Below are 19,295 nucleotides of genomic sequence, written 5' to 3'. Positions count from 1 at the left end.
AACTTCACCCTCACAAATAAAATCCTTAAAAAGTTCTGATATTTGCTTATCCACCAGCCTCTGAACAGTTTGTACACTCTATGGCATCTCTTCCACTGGGACAGTGTTTTTTTGTTGTACTTTAATAAACATTACTGGCTCATCCTGTTTTGCTAAGTCTGTCTTCCCATCCCTTTTCGTAAGCCACCAACACTGCGACTTCACATGTCCAGCTTTATTACAATTAAAACATGAGGGTTAGGGCTTTCTTGTCTCTCTACCACTATCATTGGTTTCCTTTTTTCTCTGAGGCACAGTCTCCTTAACATCACCAACTTCACCTCCTCTGCATGGACCCCCTGTGAACGTCTCATGTCCCCAGTTACTCTCCTTCACAGATTGAAATTGATGTCGGACATTAATCTTTGCTTCATGAACGAACTCAAAATCATCAGCCATTTCTGCGGCCTGTCTAGCCGTTTCAACTCTCTGCTCTTCCACGTGAGTGCTCACTATTGCGGGAAGTGAATCTTCAAATTCCTCTAAAATGATTATCTCCCAAAGTGCCTCATATGTTTGGTTTATTTTTAGTGCCCTTATCCACCCATCGAAGTGAGCTTGTTTAATTCTTTAGAATTCTAGATGGGTCTGATCTGGGTCTTTTCTTAGATTTATAAACTGCTGTCTGTAGGCTTCTGACACTCGTTCGGAGGCACTCAATATGGCTTTCTTCACCACTTCATAATCCCCAGATACCCACTGATAGTGAGGACAACACATCACTAGCTCTACCCACCAACTTTGTTTGAACCAACACCATCCACAGGGTCTTTGGCCAATTCAATATTCTCAAGGGATATGAAATACACTTCAACATCTTGGCAAGGCTTGCATATATTTAAATATGTCCCTACTAAACCTGTGACTATGGGATATTTCTTCTTCCACTAAAACTTCCTCAACTTCTGCCTTTGCCTCCCACACTTTATAGTGCCAGCTTCCGAAGTCTAAATTCTCTCTGTCTTTCCTTTGCTTCTTCCAATGCCATTCTCGTGCTCTCTCCCATCCTTGGTTGATCTCCCCTTTTCCATTTCCCTTTGACTGGCCCTGGATTCTCCATCGGCCGATGCCAGAATCGCAAAATGCGATTGTGCGGAGAATTGGTTCCCACGCCAAATCGCAATTCTCAAAGTCGCACACCACCCTGACTTGGAAATATATCACCATTGCTTCACTGGCAGGGGCCCCATCACATCCTCCTCTCTCATTGTGCCCGATAGCATCCTGGATACTCCATGGGATGGGTGCAAGCGGAGCCAACCTCTGAGGCTTCCCCACCACCTGGCGCTGCCTGTCCTGGAGGCTCACTCTAGTCTCGACCAGGGTCCGTGCTCTCGCAGCCATGGAGCACAGGGAGTGGACAATCTCTGCCTGGGACTGCGCCACATCACCCATTGACTGTGCCAACACCTTCTGGGTCTGGGTCACATCAGCCAATGACTGCACAATCTCCCTCTGGGACTGGGCCACCTCCCTCTGTGTCTGCACCATGTCTGCCAGCACTTGAGCAATACCAGCGATGTTCTCAGCCATAGCTCGCTGTGACTGGGCCACGCTCAGGAGCTGCGATGTCCAGGTGGCTCTGGCACAAGGTTGCCTGTGAGGCCTCAGCCAGCACACACACAGGCCTTGGACATGCTGACCCATAGCCAAAACCATCACCCCCAATGGCTCCACCGTGGACGCCATCTGTGCCGTGTTGGCCTAGGTGACACACATGGTCGACATCACCTCCTGCTGCTGCACACGGTTGAACTCCTCAAACTGCACCTGCAGGTACTGGCTGCTCGCCGACAATCCCTCATGTAGTCCCTGGCTCTGCGACTGCTTCTCCACGATTGATGGGATTGTCGATGTAGAAGCCCAAAACTGGTCTGGACCGCAACTAGTTCCTGAGGTCAGCCTGCCCTCTGTCCGTCCGCCCCCTCCGGTGTTTCAAACCAGCTGTACCATATCAGCTTTGTGGTGGGCACCAGAGAGTGTCCCAGGAGCCTCTTCACTGAAGTGCCCAACCAATATGAGTGTCTCTGGGAAGCTGGAGGGTGTTGGAGACAGCTGTGACGGAAAGTCTCTGTCATCCACCGACTCGAGCTCCGGGGTCTCCTGAGTCTCGGGTGGAGGGCTGGTGTCCAAGCTGCACTCCTCATCGCTGCTCAGCTCACAGGGGGCTCTGGCTGAGGCACGGGCTGGGGACGGGGGACGCCGGATGGACCCACCCCATCAGCAGCAGGTCCTGCAAGACGCAAGTCAAGACGCATGATAAGACCACGAGCCGGGGGGTGGTGGGGGTGAGCGTGTGGATGGGGGGTGGTGAGGTTGGGGATGGTGTAAGGTGAGGGTGGTTGGGGGCGAGAGTGGTGTGGGGGTGGTGTGGGGGTGAGGGTGGGCGTGAGGGTAGTGTGGGGTTCTGGGTGGGAGTTGGCACACGTCATGGGGAACCACAACTCAGCAGGGTCTCACTTCCTTGCCCAAACTTCTCCTTGGTGACTTCCCTTTCCTCTGGGCCGATGACCAGGGCCCTCTGCTCAGCCACACTGAGGGGCCGTAGGTCCGGTGGTCCCCCTCCTGTCTTCTCCCGCTCCCGGCGGAGAGGTCGTGCAGTTGTTTTTTGGCACTCCTGGCCAGTCCGGACGGCGTTGCCCACATCGCTTACCGCCTCAGCCACCTGCGCCCAGGCACAGCGAACAGCGGCAGCTGGAAGCCTCCTTCCCTGGCCGGGGTACAGGGTCGTCCTCCTCTCCTCCACGGCATCCAAGAAGATCTTGAGCTCTGCGTCTGCGAACCTTGGGACTGCTCTCCTCGCTGCCATCTTGTTGGCTGGGATTGTGTGTGTGGGAATGAAGTGTGTATATGCGGCTGTAGCTTTTCAGCCTCTTGAGTGTCAATCGCGAAACGGTGAATCCGGCACCGTTTTTCATTAGAATCGATTGCTAGCCCCTTAACAGTAGCGGAAACGGTCCAGGTTTGGTGCCAGTTTTGCTGTCGTGGAAGTCCACGAATTCTGCATTGGCGTCAACACTTAGTCTCAGAAACAGAGAATCCCACGCAATGAATTTATCCATAGGATATTGCGGATAAGAAAACTGTAGCGGCCTCCGATCTGACCCCCGCCTCCATTATACTGCTCCGATCAGCTCCCGACTGTAATAACCAGCACGGTCATATAGTGTGGGGATGATTGTTTCCCTCGTGCTCCTTGACTGCAGCGTGGCCGTTGGATAGTGCCCAAAATATCCTGAGGGGTGTTGACAGCGTGGAAATGGAGAGAATGTTTCCTCTTGTGGCATAACCTAGAACTAGGAGTTACAGTTGAAAAATAAGGGCCCATAACTTCCTGGTTCCGCAGCGTTGCATTTAGTGGTTGCCCCACTGATGCACTGGCGAAATCCTCGAGGAAGTTGCCATGTAGGGGATTACCCAGCAATTCTCCAGAACAAAGAACAAAGAAAAGTACACTGCAGGACCAGGCCCTTCAGCCCTCCCAGTTTGCGTCGACCATGCTGCCCCTCGAACCTAAAACCTTCTACACTTCCGGGGTCCATATCCCTCTATTCCCACCCTATTCATGGATTTGTCAAGACTCCCCTTAAATGTCACTATCGTCCCTGCTTCCACCACCTCTTCCGGCAGCAAGTTCCAGGCACCCACTACCCTCTGTGTAAAAAAACTTCCCTCGCACATCTACTCTAAACCTAGCTCCTCGCACCTTAAACCTATGCCCCCTAGTAATTGACTCTTCCACCCTGGGAAAAAGCTTCTGACTATCCACTCTGTCCATGCCCCTCATAATCTTGTAGACTTCTATCAGGTCGCCCCTTAAACTCCGTTGTTCCAGTGAGAATAAACCAAGTTTATCCAACCTCCCCTTATAGCCAATGTCTTCCATACCAGGCAACATCCTGGTAAACCTCCTCTGTACCTTCTCCAAAGCATCCACATCCTTCTACTAGTGTAGCAACCAGAATTGGCCTCACTAAGGTTCTGTACAGCTGCAGCATGGCGTGCCAATTTGTATACTCATTTTTCCACATGTGTTGCCACTTTCAGTGACCTATGGACTGTACACCCAGATCCCTCTGCCTGTCAACACCCTTAAGGGTTCTGCCATTTACTGTATATTTCCCACCTGCATTAGACCTTCCAAAATGCATTACTTCACATTTGTCCAGATTAAACTCCATCTGCCATCTCTCCGCCAAAGTCTCCAGCTGATATATATCCTGCCATAGGGCGGGATTCTCTGACCCCCCCACCCCCCCCCCCCCCCCCCCCCGGCCTGGCTGAAGAATCGCCGGGGGGGGGGCTGCGTGAATCCTGCCCCGACGCTGGCTGCCGGATTCTCCGTTGCCGGCCTTTCGGCGGGGGCGGGAATCACGTTGCGCCGGTCGGGGGCTGCTGGCAGTTGGCCACCCCCCCCGGTGATTCTCCGCTCCACGATGGGCTGAGTGTCCGCCCATTTTCAGCCAGTCCCGCTGGCGAAAATCAAACAAGGTCAAACCGGCGGAACAAGGCTCTGTGGAGTCCTCGGGGGGGGGGGGGCGTGAGGGAATCTGGCCCCGGGGAGGGGGGGGGGGGCGCCACGGTGGCCTGGCCCGCGATCTTTCCCTCTGCGCCGGCTGCTGTAACGGTCCGCCATGGCCGGCGCGGAGAAGAACCCCCCTGCACATGCGCTGGGATCACGCCAGAACACGCTGGCGCTCCCGCGCATGTGCCACCTCGCACCGGCCAGCAGAGGCCCTTTGGCGCCGGTTGACGGATTCTGCACCTTCCTGGTGGCCCGACGCCGGAGTGGTTCACGCCACTCTTTGGCGCCAGTACAGCCCGCCCGCCGGATTCCGGAGAATCCCACCCATATTCTCTGACATTCCTCATCACTATCCGCAATTCCACCAACCTTTATAAACTTACTAATCAGACCAGTTACATTTTCCTCCAAATCATTTATACATACTACAAATAGCAAAGGTCCCAGCACTGATTCCTGAGGAACACCGCTAGTTGTAGCCTTCCTTTCAGAAAACACTCTTCCACTGCTACACTCTATCTTCTATGGCCTAGCCAGTTCTGTACCCATCTTGCCAGCTCACCTCTGATCCTGTGTGACATCACCTTCTGTACAAGTCTGCCATGAGGGGCCTTGCCAAAGGCCTTACTGAAGTCCATGTAGCTAAAATCCACTGCCCTACCTTGATCAATCATCTCCGTCACTTCCTCAAAAAAACTCGATCAAGTTAGTGAGACACAACCTCCCCTTCACAAAACCATGCTGTCTCTCGATAATATGTCCATTTGCTTCCAAATGGAAATAAATCCTGTCTCAAAGGATCCTCTCCAATAATTTCCCTATCACTGACGTAAGGCTCACCGGCCTGTAATTTCCTGGACTATCCTTGCTATCCTATTTAAACAAAGGAACAACATTAGCTGTGCTCCAATCCTCTGGGCCCTCACCTGTAGCTGGTGAGGATACAAATATTTCCGTCAAAGCCCCAGCAATTTCCTCCTTTGCCTCTCTCAGTATTCTAGGGCAGATACCAACAGACCATGGGGACTTATCGACCTTAATGTTTTTCAAGACGCCAACACTCCTTTTTGATCTTAATGTGACCAAGACTATCTACACACTCTTCCCCAGACTCATCATCCACCAATTCCTTCTCTTTGGCGAATACTGATGCAAAGTACTCATTTAATATCTCACCCATTTCTTCTGGTTCCATGCATAAATTCCCTCCACTGGCCTTGAGTGGGCCACCCTATCCCTGGCTACCATCTTGCTCTTTATATACATGTAAAAAGCCTTGGGATTTTCCTTAATTCTGTTTTTATGACCCTTTTAGCCTTCCTGACTCCTTGCTTAAATTCCTTCCTACTATCCTTAGATTCCTCACAGGCTCCATCTGTTCCCAACCTTCTAGCCTTTACAAAAGTCTCCTTTTTCCTTTGGACTAGGCTCACAATATCCCTTGTTATCCAACATTCCCGAAACTTACCATACTTATTCTTCTTCCTCAAAGGAAAATATTGGCCTTGAATTCCTATCAACTGACATTTGAAAGCCTCCCACATGTCAGATGTTGATTTACCCTCAAACATCAGCCACCAATCTAGATTCTTCCCGCCGAATATTGTTATAATTTAGATGTGTTAACGTTGCCTAAATAATTGGGCTGCACTGGGAACCATCTGACAAATGGATTTAAATCGTTAACTTTGGATGGTTCTGCCAGTTTTACACTGATTTTTAGTCCCAAAGAGTTAAAGAACATATGACCAACGCCAGGGTAACTGCTTCAAAACACCAGACCAGCCCCTGTACAGGGCCCCCGCACAGCATAAAATCTCTTGCGCCGCACCCCCCCCCCTCCCCCCGCCCAGCAGGCCGCCCCCACCGGATCTCCTCCCCACCCCCAACTCCACTGGAGAGAGACATCAGGCCATGAAAATGTCAACTATTTTTGCTTATTCCTGATGCATTGACACCCTGGGCGTCATTCTCCGACCCCCCGCCGGGTCGGAGAATGGCCGTTGGCCGCCGTGAATCCCGCCCCCGCCGAAGTCTCCGAAGGGAGAAAAGTCGGCGGGGCGTTAATGGCGCCGCTGCCGCGGAGAATGTCACGGGTCTGCGCAAGGCAGCCGATTTTCGGCCTGCCGATATTCTCCCTTCCGGATGGGCCGAAGTCCCGTCGACGTGATGACCGTTCACGTTGACGTGAATCAAACCTCCTTTTCATCGGCGTGACCCGGTGCTCCAGGCTCACGCCGACCAGCGAGGAGGTGAGTGACGGCCTGGGGGGTTGGCTCTGGGCCGGAAATGGCGTGGCCGCAGTCTGATTGCGTGAGGAGAGGTGTGTCTCGGGGTGTGTGTGTGTGTGTGCGGCGGGGGGGGGGGGGTGGTTAGAGTAGGCTGGGCTCCGGGGGAGTGCCGGGAGGGGGTCCGTGCCGGGGTGGAGGTTGGGGGTTGGGGAGGGGGTCCGTGCCGGGGTGGAGGTTGGGGGGGGGGACTGTGCTGGGGTGGAGGTTGGGGGTTGGGAGGGGTCCGTGCTGGGGTGGAGGTTGGGGAGGGGGTCCGTGCCGGGGTGGAGGTTGGGGGGGGGTCCGTGCCGGGGTGGAGGTTGGGGGTTGGGGAGGATCCGTGCTGGGGTGGAGGTTGGGGAGGGGGTCCGTGCCGGGGTGGAGGTTGGGGGGGGTCCGTGCTGGGGTGGAGGTTGGGGGTTGGGGGGGGTCCGTGCTGGGGTGGAGGTTGGGGAGGGGGTCCGTGCCGGGGTGGAGGTTGGGGGGGGGGGTCCGTGCGGGGTGGAGGTTGGGGGGGGGGGTTCCATGCTGGGGTGGAGGTTGGGGGGGGGGTCCGTGCTGGGGTGGAGGTTGGGGGTTGGGAGGGGTCCGTGCTGGGGTGGAGGTTGGGGAGGGGGTCCGTGCCGGGGTGGAGGTTGGGGGGGGTCCGTGCCGGGGTGGAGGTTGGGGGGGGTCCGTGCCGGGGTGGAGGTTGGGGGGGGGTCCGTGCTGGGGTGGAGGTTGGGGGGGGGTCCGTGCCGGGGTGGAGGTTGGGAGGGGCGGTCCGTGCCGGGGTGGAGGTTGGGGGGGGTCCGTGCTGGGGTGGAGGTTGGGGGTTGGGGGGGGTCCGTGCTGGGGTGGAGGTTGGGGAGGGGGTCCGTGCCGGGGTGGAGGTTGGGGGTTGGGGGGGGTCCGTGCTGGGGTGGAGGTTGGGGGGGGTCCGTGCCGGGGTGGAGGTTGGGGGGGGGTCCGTGCCGGGGTGGAGGTTGGGGGGGGTCCGTGCTGGGGTGCAGGTTGGGGGTTGGGGGGGGTCCGTGCTGGGGTGGAGGTTGGGGAGGGGGTCCGTGCCGGGGTGGAGGTCGGGGGGGGGGTCCATGCCGGGGTGGAGGTTGGGGGGGGCTCCGTGCCGGGATGGAGGTTGGGGGGGGGGTCCGTGCTGGGGTGGAGGTTGGGGGTTGGGGGGGGGGTCCGTGCTGGGGTGGAGGTTGGGGAGGGGGTCCGTGCCGGGGTGGAGGTTTGGGGGGGGGGTCCGTGCCGGGGTGGAGGTTGGGGGGGGGGTCCGTGCTGGGGTGGAGGTTGGGGGTTGGGGGGGGGTCCGTGCTGGGGTGGAGGTTGGGGAGGATGTCCGTGCCGGGGTGGAGGTTGGGGGTGGGTCCGTGCCGGGGGGGGGGTCTGTGCCGGGGTGGAGGTTGGGGGGGGTCCATGCTGGGGTGGAGGTTGGGGGTTGGGGGGGGTCCGTGCTGGGGTGGAGGTTGGGGAGGGGGGTCCGTGCCGGGGTGGAGGTTGGGATGGGGTCCGTGCCGGGGCGGTGGTTGGGGGTTGGGGGGGGGTCCGTGCTGTGGTGGAGGTTGGGGAGGGGGTCCGTGCCGGGGTGGAGGTTGGGGGGGGGGTCCGTGCCGGGGTGGAGGTTGGGGGGGGTCCGTGCCGGGGTGGAGGTTGGGGGTGGGGTCCGTGCCGGGGTGGAGGTTGGGGGTTGGGGGGGGTCCGTGCCGGGGTGGAGGTTGGGGAGGGGGTCCGTGCCGAGGAGGGTGATGGGAGGGCAAATGAGTTGGTCCACCTGGCCAGGTGCCAGCCTCCAACAGTTGGACCCATGCGGTCGATGCCACCTGGCTGGGGGGAGGAGAGGATATGGGCAATGATGACATGTCGTCGTTCCCCTCCCCCCCACCAGGCCGTCATGGTTTCAGACCATCCAGCGATGTTGGCCGCCGTGGTGGCAGCCGCTCATGTCTATGTTGCCCTGGATGAGGAGGAGGAGGAGGAGCGTGCCAAAGAGGCGGCGCAGGCTGCCGCAGAGGGGCAGGCGGCAGCCGCCCAGGCTGGAGGGACACCTGACCGACAGGACGAGGAGGGGGAGGAGGACATCGCAGCCCCACGGCAACGGAGGCACCCGAGGGCGCACCGTGTGTACCGGCCCCGGCAGTCATACCAGGACCTCACGGACCGGGAATGCAGGAGGAGACTCCGGATGAGCCGGGAAACCGTGGCATACATCTGCCACCTGCTGGCACACCTGTCACCGCGTGGCACTGGCGGGGGGACACCCTCTCCCCGTGTCCGTCAAGGTTACGGTGGCCCTGAACTTTTATGCAACGGGGTCATTCCAGGCACCGAGTGGGGACCTGTCCGGCATATCGCAGACATCGGTGCACCGGTGCATCCGGGCAGTGACAGATGCCCTTTATGCCATGGCGCACCGCTACATCCGCTTCCCCATGGACCGGGCCATCCAAGATGCCCGGGCCGTGGGCTTCTCTGCCGTTGCCGGGTTCCCCATGGTCCAGGGCGCGATTGATGGGATGCACGTCGCCGTGCGGCCACCTGCAGATAACAGGGCCGTGTTCACTAATAGGAAGGGGACCTATTCGATGAACGTACAGGTGGTCTGCGACCACCGCATGATGATCCTGCACGTCTGCGCCCGTCACCCAGGCAGTGTACACGACTCATTCGTGTTGTCGCGGTCATCCATCCCCGGCATGTACGAGGGACGCCATCCCCGGCTGAGGGGCTGGTTGCTGGGCGACAGGGGCTACCCATTGCGATCGTGGCTGATGACGCCTATACGGAGGCCACGCAATGAGGCGGAGAACCGCTACAATGATGCCCATGTAGCGACAAGGGGAGTGATCGAGAGGTGCTTTGGCGTGCTGAAGATGCGTTTCAGGTGCCTGGACCTCTCTGGGGGCCCCCTCCAGTATCGGTCAGATAGGGTCGGCCGCATCATTGTGGTGTGCTGCGTCCTGCACAACATAGCCCAGCAGAGGGGCGATGTGCCGCAGGCAGAGGAGGGCGGAGTGGAGGAGCAGCAGGAAGAGGCGCAGTCCTCCCCAGATGAGGGGGATGGGGCAATGGTCAGGGCAGATGGGGTAGACACAGGCGGGTGGCTGTCCACCGTTACCGGCTGGCCCAGCGGGCACGGGACAGACTGATAGCCGCCCGCTTCACTGACTAGATGGGCGTGGGAATCGGGTAGTATGGCCACAGACCGCACACCATGGCAACAGCCGACCACCCACACCCCCCACCCATCCACCCACCCAGCACCCTCACCCCCCTCCCCAACCCCACACACCCCACCCGCATGCCCACCCCCCCCCCCCCCAATTGCCGATCCACCGGAGGCACAACGGGCCGGGCTCACCCAGTTGCGGGTGGACGCGTGTCTATCGCAGGCCATGGAGGATGATGACAACCCGCCTCCGATGAGCTCCTGGCTCTACATCGTTGGACTATGTCTGACCCATGGCCACAGTACCACCATCCACCCGGACCATCCCTGCATGCGGCTGTGACACTGCAGCGCACGGTCCTGTCCTCTGCCCGGGGGATGTTGATGGCGGCCCAGGGAGAAGGGGGCAGACTCACCTGGGGCTGAGGTAAGACCACCCATCACACACACACTTGCGCTCAACGTACATGACACGCCCGCACACTTTGGACAGAGCACAAAGGCAGCTTGTAGGTGTAACATTGACTTTAATAACCAAAGGAGTTCATGCACGTGCCCTAGCCCCTAAAACTCATCTGTGCCCTGCACCCGTGCCAACTTACTCAGTGTCTAATTGTTTGGCCTTACGGGCCCTTTGACTACGTCTACGTGGTTCCCCAGACGGTACAGCAGAACTGGAGGTGCACTCCCGTGATTCCTGCCCTCTGACACTGGATCCCTTTGGCGGCCGTTTCCTGGGGCGTCCTGGCCTAGATGGGCCAGGCTGTGGCCCGGGCGACTGGGATGGCGAGCTGCCAGCCTGTCCTGCCCGTTGCCCACCCGATGCACCTGGGACAGAAGGGGGGGAGTCCGAGGTGTCGCGGTGTACCGGGACCTCCCCTACAGGGGGAGCCGGGACGGACCACACCACCTCCTCCTCCCTCGGGGTGCCCGATGGCCCCCAGGCCTCTACATGGGTGGGGGATGCAAACGGACTGGCCATCCGACGCGCCCCCGACATCTGGCGCTGCCAGTCCTGGAGGCCCGTGCTGGTATCGACAGGGGTCTGCAGGTTTGCAGCCATGGAGCCCAGGGGGTTGTCAAACCCTGTCTGAGACAGTGCGACGCCGGCTCGCACATGGCCACTGGCGCCGATGCCTTCAGCGATGGCCTGCTGAGACTGGGCCATGGCCTGCTGAGACTGGGCCATGGCCTGCTGAGACTGGGCCATGGCCTGCAGAGACTGGGCCATGGCCTGCAGAGACTGGGCTATGGCCTGCTGAGACTGGGCCATGGCCTGCTGAGACTGGGCTATGGCGTTGAGCGCCTCTGCCATCTGGCGCTGGCACTGGCTCATGGTCTCCTGTGAGAGGGCAGCCATTTCCTGGGCCACAGACGCCGCCTGCACGGAAGGCCCCAGGCCTCGCAAACCGTTCCCCATGTCTGACACCGTCGCACCCATTGCCTCCACCGCGGACGCCACCCGTGCGGTGTCAGCCTGGGTGGCACGCATGACCGGGACCACTCCCAGCTCCTGGACGCGGGTGGACTCCTCCACCTGCGACCGCAGCCGCCGCAAGCCACCCGTCACCCTATTCGCTCGTCTCCGTGTCGGTGGTTTCATCGGATCTATGTGTGGGTGTGGTAACTGCAGGAACCCGGGATCCATCTGGGCGGCAGATGTTCGCTTGGCCTGGGCTGCCCTCCGACCGCCCGGTCCCTCTGCTGCTCCTACCTCCACCTGCTGTACCGGGACGGCTGTGTTGTGCGCACCAGTGAGTGTACCAGACGCCTCATCACTAAAGTGCCCAACCGTGGTGAGTGTTTCTGCGATGGTGGAGGGTGTTGGTGACAGCAGTGGCGTTGTGTCGTGCTCTTCGTCCCACTCTGACTCCATGGCACTTTGGGGTGGGGGTTCGTCTCCACCCATCCACTCTGAGTCACTGTCCGGTATTTCGTCTTCCCGGGTAGGGGTGTCCTGGGTAGTGCTGTCCCGGGTAGTGGTGTCCCGGGTAGGGGTGTCCTGGATAGTGGTGTCCTGGGTAGTGGTGTCCTGGCTCGGATGTGACGGGAGCCTGTGGCTGCCCCCCTCATCGCTGGGTGGTCGCTCCCGCACGTGACGGGGGTGTCGTCTCCCTGTTGCTCCAGGTCTCTCCGTCTCCCGTGGTGTGCGAGGGGCATCCTGCGGGCGTCGCATGCTGGAGGGTCCGGGTCTCTCCGTCTCCCGTGGTCTCCGAGGGGCATCCTGCGGGCGTCGCTTGCTGGAGGGTCCGGGTCTCTCCGTCTCCTGTGGTCTCCGAGGGGCATCCTGCGGGCGGTGTGCATCTGCGGGGATGGGTGCCTGGACGTTTGGTCCTGCGATACACAATGAAGCATGCATGGTTAGACATCAGGCAGTGATCAGGTGATACGGGGGAGGGGGATATAGGGGAGGAGGGATATGGGGACGGGCTGTTGGTGGCTCACTTGCTCGTGGGCCCCCGACGTCTGCATCAGCAACCTCCCGGTCCTCAGGTCCGCCAGCCAGTTCCAGGGCCCTTTCCTCGTGTACGGTCAGTGGCCTCTCATCAGCGGGCCCTCCTCCAGTCCTCACATGCTCCCTATTGTTGTGTGCGCGCTTCTCCTGTGGGGGGGGGGCGGTGGTGGCAGGGGTAAAAGGCAACAGTGTTAGGCAGGTATATGAATGCACGCCATCGGTTGCGCGTGCATTGCAGAGGTTAAGGTTAGGGCTGGATTCACTTGGGGATATGGGGATATGGGGGAGGGGGGATATGGGGGATATGGGGGAGGGGGGATATGGGGGATATGGGGGAGGGGGGATATGGGGGATATGGGGGATATGGGGGATATGGGGGAGGGGGGATATGGGGGAGGGGGATATGGGGAGGGGGGATATGGTGGAGGGGGGATATGGGGGAGGGGGATATGGGGGAGGGGGGATATGGGGGAGGCTCACCCTGCCTGCTCTGACGAGGTCGTTCACCTTCTTGTGGCACTGGGTGCCTGTCCGTGGTGTCAGGGCCACAGTGGTGACGGCCTCTGCCACTTCCCTCCACAGACGCCGGCTTTGGCGTGGGGCAACTCTGCGGCTGTGCCCGGGATTCAGGACGTCCCTCCTCTGCTCCACCGCGTCCAGGTGCACCTCCACATCGCGTGACTCGAACCTCGGGGCTGAGCGACGGCCAGCCATCCAGTCGGGTGTTGCGGTCGGGTGTTCTGGTCGGGTGGGGGGGAGCTGCGCGGCCTTGTGAGCCGTCACGCCATGCAGCGCGTATGACGCTGCACGGCGTGAACCACTGCGCAAGCGCGGATCCCGTTATGTCGCTGCTAGCCCATTTCAGGCCGGAGACTATCGTCCCATTTTTATGACGTGACGCAAGTGGGATTTGCGCCGTTTTTTGCGCCGATCGGCGGACTTTCCGCCGATAACGGAGAATTTCGCCCCCTGTATTGGGAAATTTAAGTATGTTATGTTAGCTAAATGGATTAAATTAATTTATCCTTAATTAATAGCTCAAGAATAGATTGATGATAAGCTTCAAGAACATTTTATACAGCACTAACTAAAGTAACCAATTCTAATAGTTCTGCTCCAATATTGCAGCCACGTTTTACACAATCTATCTTACCTGGCATGAATCTCTTCCACCATTTCTGTCACCAGCACAGAATATGAATAACATAGAACATAGAACATACAGTGCAGAAGGAGGCCATTTAGCCCATCGAGTCTGCACCGAGCCAATTAAGCTCTCACTTCCTAACCCAATAACTCCTCCTAACCTTTTTGGACACTAAGGGCAATTTATCATGGCCAATCCACCTAACCTGTACGTCTTTGGACTGTGGGAGGAAACCGAAGCACCCAGAGGAAACCCACGCAGACACGGGGAGAACGTGCAGACTCCGCACAGACAGTGACCCAGCGGGGAATCAAACCTGGGACCCTGGCGATATGAAGCCACAGTGCTAACCACTATACGACCATGCTGTTGGTGGTTATTACAGGGTTGTTGTTATAATACATTTGACTGTTGCACTTTACTCTATGATGGTTACGGTTACTTCCTTAAGGTTGTCGGAGAGCTTGTTCAACTTTACATTTGTCCTTCCCCATCCCACAACTGTGCAGATAGTTCCTTCTTCCACATCACAGTCATATTTGGGCAGAGGTAGGACTTTTACAAACTTGTTAAGTTTTGCCTCAGATTGCAGCTGTAATAAGTAAAGATAATTGTTACGTTTTCTTTCATACACCAAAGTCTCTGAAATGAATTATTTATCTTTCACATACTCTATAACATGAAGAAAGTGCTGGATTCACTCACAGGTCAGTTAACAGCTATGGAGGGATCAGGCGAGTGAATGTTTTGTGTGTGGAAACCTCACTGGAACTGGAGATTATTGCAGAGGAACAAACAGAGCAGAACAAAGGGAAGGTGGATGAGAAAGAAAACAGGTTTTTAAACGTTGTTCACCCTAATGTCCACCAATTCTGATTCCGCCATAAATGCTGTCTAACCTCCAGAGATTTTCCAGAATGTTCTGTTGTTTTTGATTTCCACCCTCTGTGTTTTGTTTATACTCTGAAATAATGTGGCCTTTTTTGATGATGCACATGATAACAATTTGTGTATCGTATCTTTTCTGTAATTCAGTTCTGCCTAACGCTTTATAAGTATGAACATGGAACTTTGATTGATTAAGTTCGCTTCATAGTCATAAATATTTACCAAGGAAGGGACAAAATCAAATTCAATGATTTCTCCCCCAGTTATTAGAAAATTTTGTGTCATCTAACCAAGTGTTTGCTCACGAATTCAATATAAAGAGGGACAATTGTTTCCAATTGTGTTTGTGGCTGGGGGACATTTGTTACCGAGTGCAAAGCTAAAAGAGGCAGAGACCAATGACTCTGGTATAAAAACTAAATATTGTGAATGCTGGACACCTGAAATATAAACAGAAAATGCTGGAATACCCAGCATGGCTGGAGAGAGAAACAGAGGCCAGAATTTTCCAGCTCACCCCCCACCATCCCTTGCAGCAGATTTTCCCTTGGTGGAGATGTCTCGTCATTGGCAGCTCGTGGGATCTTTCTGCCCCGCCGAAGTAAATGGCAATTTGGACGGCTCACTCGTCCCGCTGCTGGGGAGCCCATGGTAGAGTTTGGGTTTGGTGGGACCAGAGGATCCCTCTGTCGGGAAGGGCCAGTAAATCCGGCCCAGAGGTAGCATGTCAAGTCTATATGACTCACGAGACTCTAAGTACTTGAAGCATTATCTCTATTTCTCCCTGCACTATAAAGATTCAGTAAGCCTCGCAGTTGGGTGAACGTTTGTTTATTCACGATTAGAAGAAACTGTCCAAAGTGGGAAATACAATAACAGTATTAGTCCCATTTGACGTTACCAACAGGTCAGTTTCTGTCCGGGCCGGCATTTGTACAAGAAAATTATGAGCCTCAGCTAGGCGGACCTCCGCTCACGAATGGGGCAGCTCATATTCCACAAGTCCCATGGAGATCAATTAGGGTATCCCCATGAGCCTCGTGGGGGTCATTACACCCACCAATGCTGCCAGCATTTTGCCCATGATTCTGTGGTCTCCATCTAATTTGTACTGCCAGGCATGTTCTCGATGCTGAAGTGCATGTGCCACACTCCACGGAAATATGTAAGAACTATGTAAGTGAGGTGGGAAGAACATCGCAGCATTTCCCAGTCTCTTAACCAGGCTGATTAGAAAATGCACTGAGAGAAAGTGGCCCCTCAGAAGAGATTCGAGGATCAGAGAAGAGCAAGCAACAGGTTCATGAAGAGCTTAAAAAACTATTTTGCACTGAAGCTTCAGGGCTGGAGGTCTTCTCACTACTGCAGCTCCCAGCCACGCAACTCATGATGAAAGCAGCACAAGTTTGTACTTAAATATGAGTCACTTTATTTTTTTCATGTATTTTGTTACAAACATGTGTAAAAAGAACAGTAACATACACAGCAACACACTCAACAACCTCACAATCAACAGTTTGTACAATTTTTACCTGTTTTTAACCCCCTATCCACCCCCTCTCCTGCAAAGAACAATTCCTCAAACATTGTCATGAACAACCCCCACCATGTCTCAAAGCCCTCCTTCTATCCCCCAGTCATCCAGGTCCCCCAGCCAGACCTCTATCCCCTATGGCGTACCCATCCTCCAACTCAACAAGATCCTTCAGGCAATTAGAGAAGCGAAGGCCACAACATCAGCCCCCTTCCCCTCCATCAGCTACAGTACCCCAAAGATCGCCAGCCTTGGGTCCGGCCTGACCTCCACCCCAACAGGTTTGGACAGCGTCCCAAACACCGCTTTCCAGTATCTCTCCAACTTCTCGCAACCACAGAACACAAAGGAGCAGTTCAGCTGATCAATGCCTTCACCTCCCAGCTACCTTGGGTTATGGAGCTATTCATAGATTATCATAGAATTTACAGAGCAGAAGGAAGCCATTCAGCCCATCGAGTCTGCACCGGCTCTTGGAAAGAACACCCTACCCAAGGTCAACACCGCCACCCTATCCCCATAACCCAGTAACCCCACCCAACACTAAGGGCAATTTTGGACACTAAGGGCAATTTATCATGGCCAATCCACCTAACCTGCACATCTTTGGACTGTGGGAGGAAACCGGAGCACCCAGAGGAAACCCACGCACACACGGGGAGGATGTGCAGACTCCGCACAGACAGTGACCCAAGCCAGAATCGAACCTGGGACCCTGGAGCTGTGAAGCAATTGTGCTATCCACAAGGCTACCGTGCTGCCCCATTTTGGATTTAAAGCTGGTTGATGGAAAGGGGGGTGCAGAAGAAGATCCCAGAGAGGCAAAAATAGACATTGGGCCAGTGGAAAATATGACTGGAGAAGTAATAATAGGAACAAAGAAATGGCAGAGGAACTGAATAGTTACTTTGAATCAGTCTTCATGGTGGAAGACACCAGTGGGATGCCAGAGCTCCAGGAGAATCAGAGGGCGCAGTGTAGTTTAGTGGCCATCAATAAGGAGAAGGTTCTAGGGAAACTGAAAGGTCTGAAGATGGATAAATCACATGGACCGGATAGACTACATCCAAATTTTCTAAAAGAGATAGCTGAGGAGATTGTGGAAGCATTGGTGTGATCTTTCAGGAATCACTGGAGGCAGGGTGGGTCCCAGAGAACTGGAAAGTGGCTAATGTAACACCGCTGTTTAAAGGGAGGGAGGCAGAAGATAGGAAATTATAGGCTTATTATTAGCCCGACCTCAGTCATTGGTAAGATTTTAGAGTCCATTATTATAGATGAGATCGAGGAGTATTTGGAAGTGCATGATAAAATAGGACTGAGTCAGCATGGATTTGTCAAGGGGAGGTCATGCCTGACAAATCTGTTAGAGTTCTTTGAGGAGGTAACAAGGAAGCTAGACAAAGGAGAACCTGTGGACGTGATTTATTTAGATTTCCAGAAGGCCTTCAACAAGATGGCAGTCAGTGACTAGTGGTGTGCCTCAGGGGTCAGTGCTGGTGTTGTGTTATGTAATTTGGAATATCATGACATCGCCCATTTTTTAATGTTTTGTTGGCATATGTGAATGTATTTAAATGTGAATTAGTCTGCCTAACCTGACTGACGGAGGACAACAGAATAGAACAAACAAAACAAATATTCACAAGTCCAGTCTCTGAGGCTTGCGTCTGATCCTGGTCGACCACCGGAGAGGTGGCAGAGGGGACGACGGCGCCTTGACAGGTGGGATGGAAGCCTGACTGGTGGCCTCGCGCTGCGAGGTATCAGGAGGTGACAATTCAACATATGGAAATGGAGGAGCAAGTGGTTGCGGGCAGGCCACTTTGCACAGTGCCCGTCGATTCCTTCGCACGATGGAGCCATCAGCCATACGTACAACATAAGAGCGGGCCGCGGCCTGTCGGCCAACGACAGCCGGGACAGACCACCCACCATCCGATATCTGGATCCTTCCCCCTCCTCCTCCCTGTTGTGTGATGTAATTTGGAATAACACAAGCTGCCACTTGATGCAGTTTTGAGTAAAAAATGCTCCAGACTTTGAAGTGAGTTTAATGTGTTTTATTGAACTATTAGCACAGTTCTCAATTAGTTTGACTCTCTGCTAATCTAAATGTAGTAACTCAGTCTAACTGAAGCAGCCTTGCTCTAAGCCACGTGCTGGGGTGTGATGCTGAGGATACACCCTGTCTCACTCTGTAGATGTTGGTCTGTGGAAAGAGGCGGGGTGTGAGTGCCTCATCCCTTTTACAGTGAGACACCACCCCAGAGCGCCCCAACCACCCATCGGTCGCGTCCCACTGCATGTGCTCACCAGCTGCACGTTTGCATAACATGACAGCTGGGACCACAACATTTCACAATATACATTAATGATCTGGAAGAAGGAACTGAAGGCACAGTTGCTAAGTTTGCAGATGATACAAAGATCCATAGTGGGACAGGTAGTATTGAGGAAACAGGGGGAGCTACAGAAGGACTTGGACAGGCTAGGAGAGTGGGCAAAGCAGTGGCAGATGGAATACAACGTGGAAGAGTGAGGTTATGGACTTTGGAAGGAGGAATGGAGGCATAGACTATTTTCTAAATGGGGAAATGCTTAGGAAATCAGAAGCACAAAGGGACTTGGGAGTCCTTGTTCAAGATTCTCTTTAGATTTAAAAAAAACATTTTTATCCTCCTCCTTTTTCACATTTTCTCCCAAATTCGCACCCACTGATTAAACAATAATCAGTATCAAATATAATGTTAATCCCCATATCAATAACAATGATCCCATCCCCCCACCAAACCTCAAACATTATCCTGCATTTTAACATAAATAAATGACAAAAAGGAATCAGGAATCACCCATAGTCACCATTAACACATATAGTGTTACAGTCCACTTCCCCCAACCCTCCCAATGCTCCCCCCCCCAACTAATGTTCGATGGTATCCAGTTCTTGAAAGTGCATAATGAATAACGCCCATGAATTGTAGAACCCCTCCATCCTTCCCCTCAGTTCAAACTTAACCTACTCCAGAGGCAAGAATTCTAACAAGTCCCCCCACCACGCCAGGGCACAGGGTGGAGAGGTTTCTCTCCAACCCATCAGGGTCCGCCTTCGGGCGATCAATGAGGCGAAGGCTACAACATCTGCCTCCGCACCCGTTTCCAACCCCGGCTGGTCCGATATCCCGAATATGGCCTCCCGAGGGACCGGGTCCAGTTTCACGTTCACCGCTTTAGAGATTACCCTAAAAACCTCTTTCCAGTAATCCTCCAGCTTTAGACAGGACCA

The 19,295-nt window shown here is 55.2% G+C and overlaps 1 protein-coding gene across 1 annotated transcript in view; it reads left to right on the top strand.

The window, feature by feature from the left end:
- The window catches only part of LOC140409416 (uncharacterized), a 121,394-nt gene that overhangs the window by 61,762 nt on the left and 40,337 nt on the right, over positions 1–19,295 (top strand). The window lies entirely within an intron of this gene.

The sequence above is a fragment of the Scyliorhinus torazame genome, chromosome 3 (assembly GCF_047496885.1).
Source record: "Scyliorhinus torazame isolate Kashiwa2021f chromosome 3, sScyTor2.1, whole genome shotgun sequence".
NCBI classification, from domain to species: Eukaryota; Metazoa; Chordata; class Chondrichthyes; order Carcharhiniformes; family Scyliorhinidae; genus Scyliorhinus; species Scyliorhinus torazame.
The sequence above is the reverse complement of the archived record's forward strand: the minus strand, read 5'-3'. Positions and strand labels throughout refer to the sequence as shown.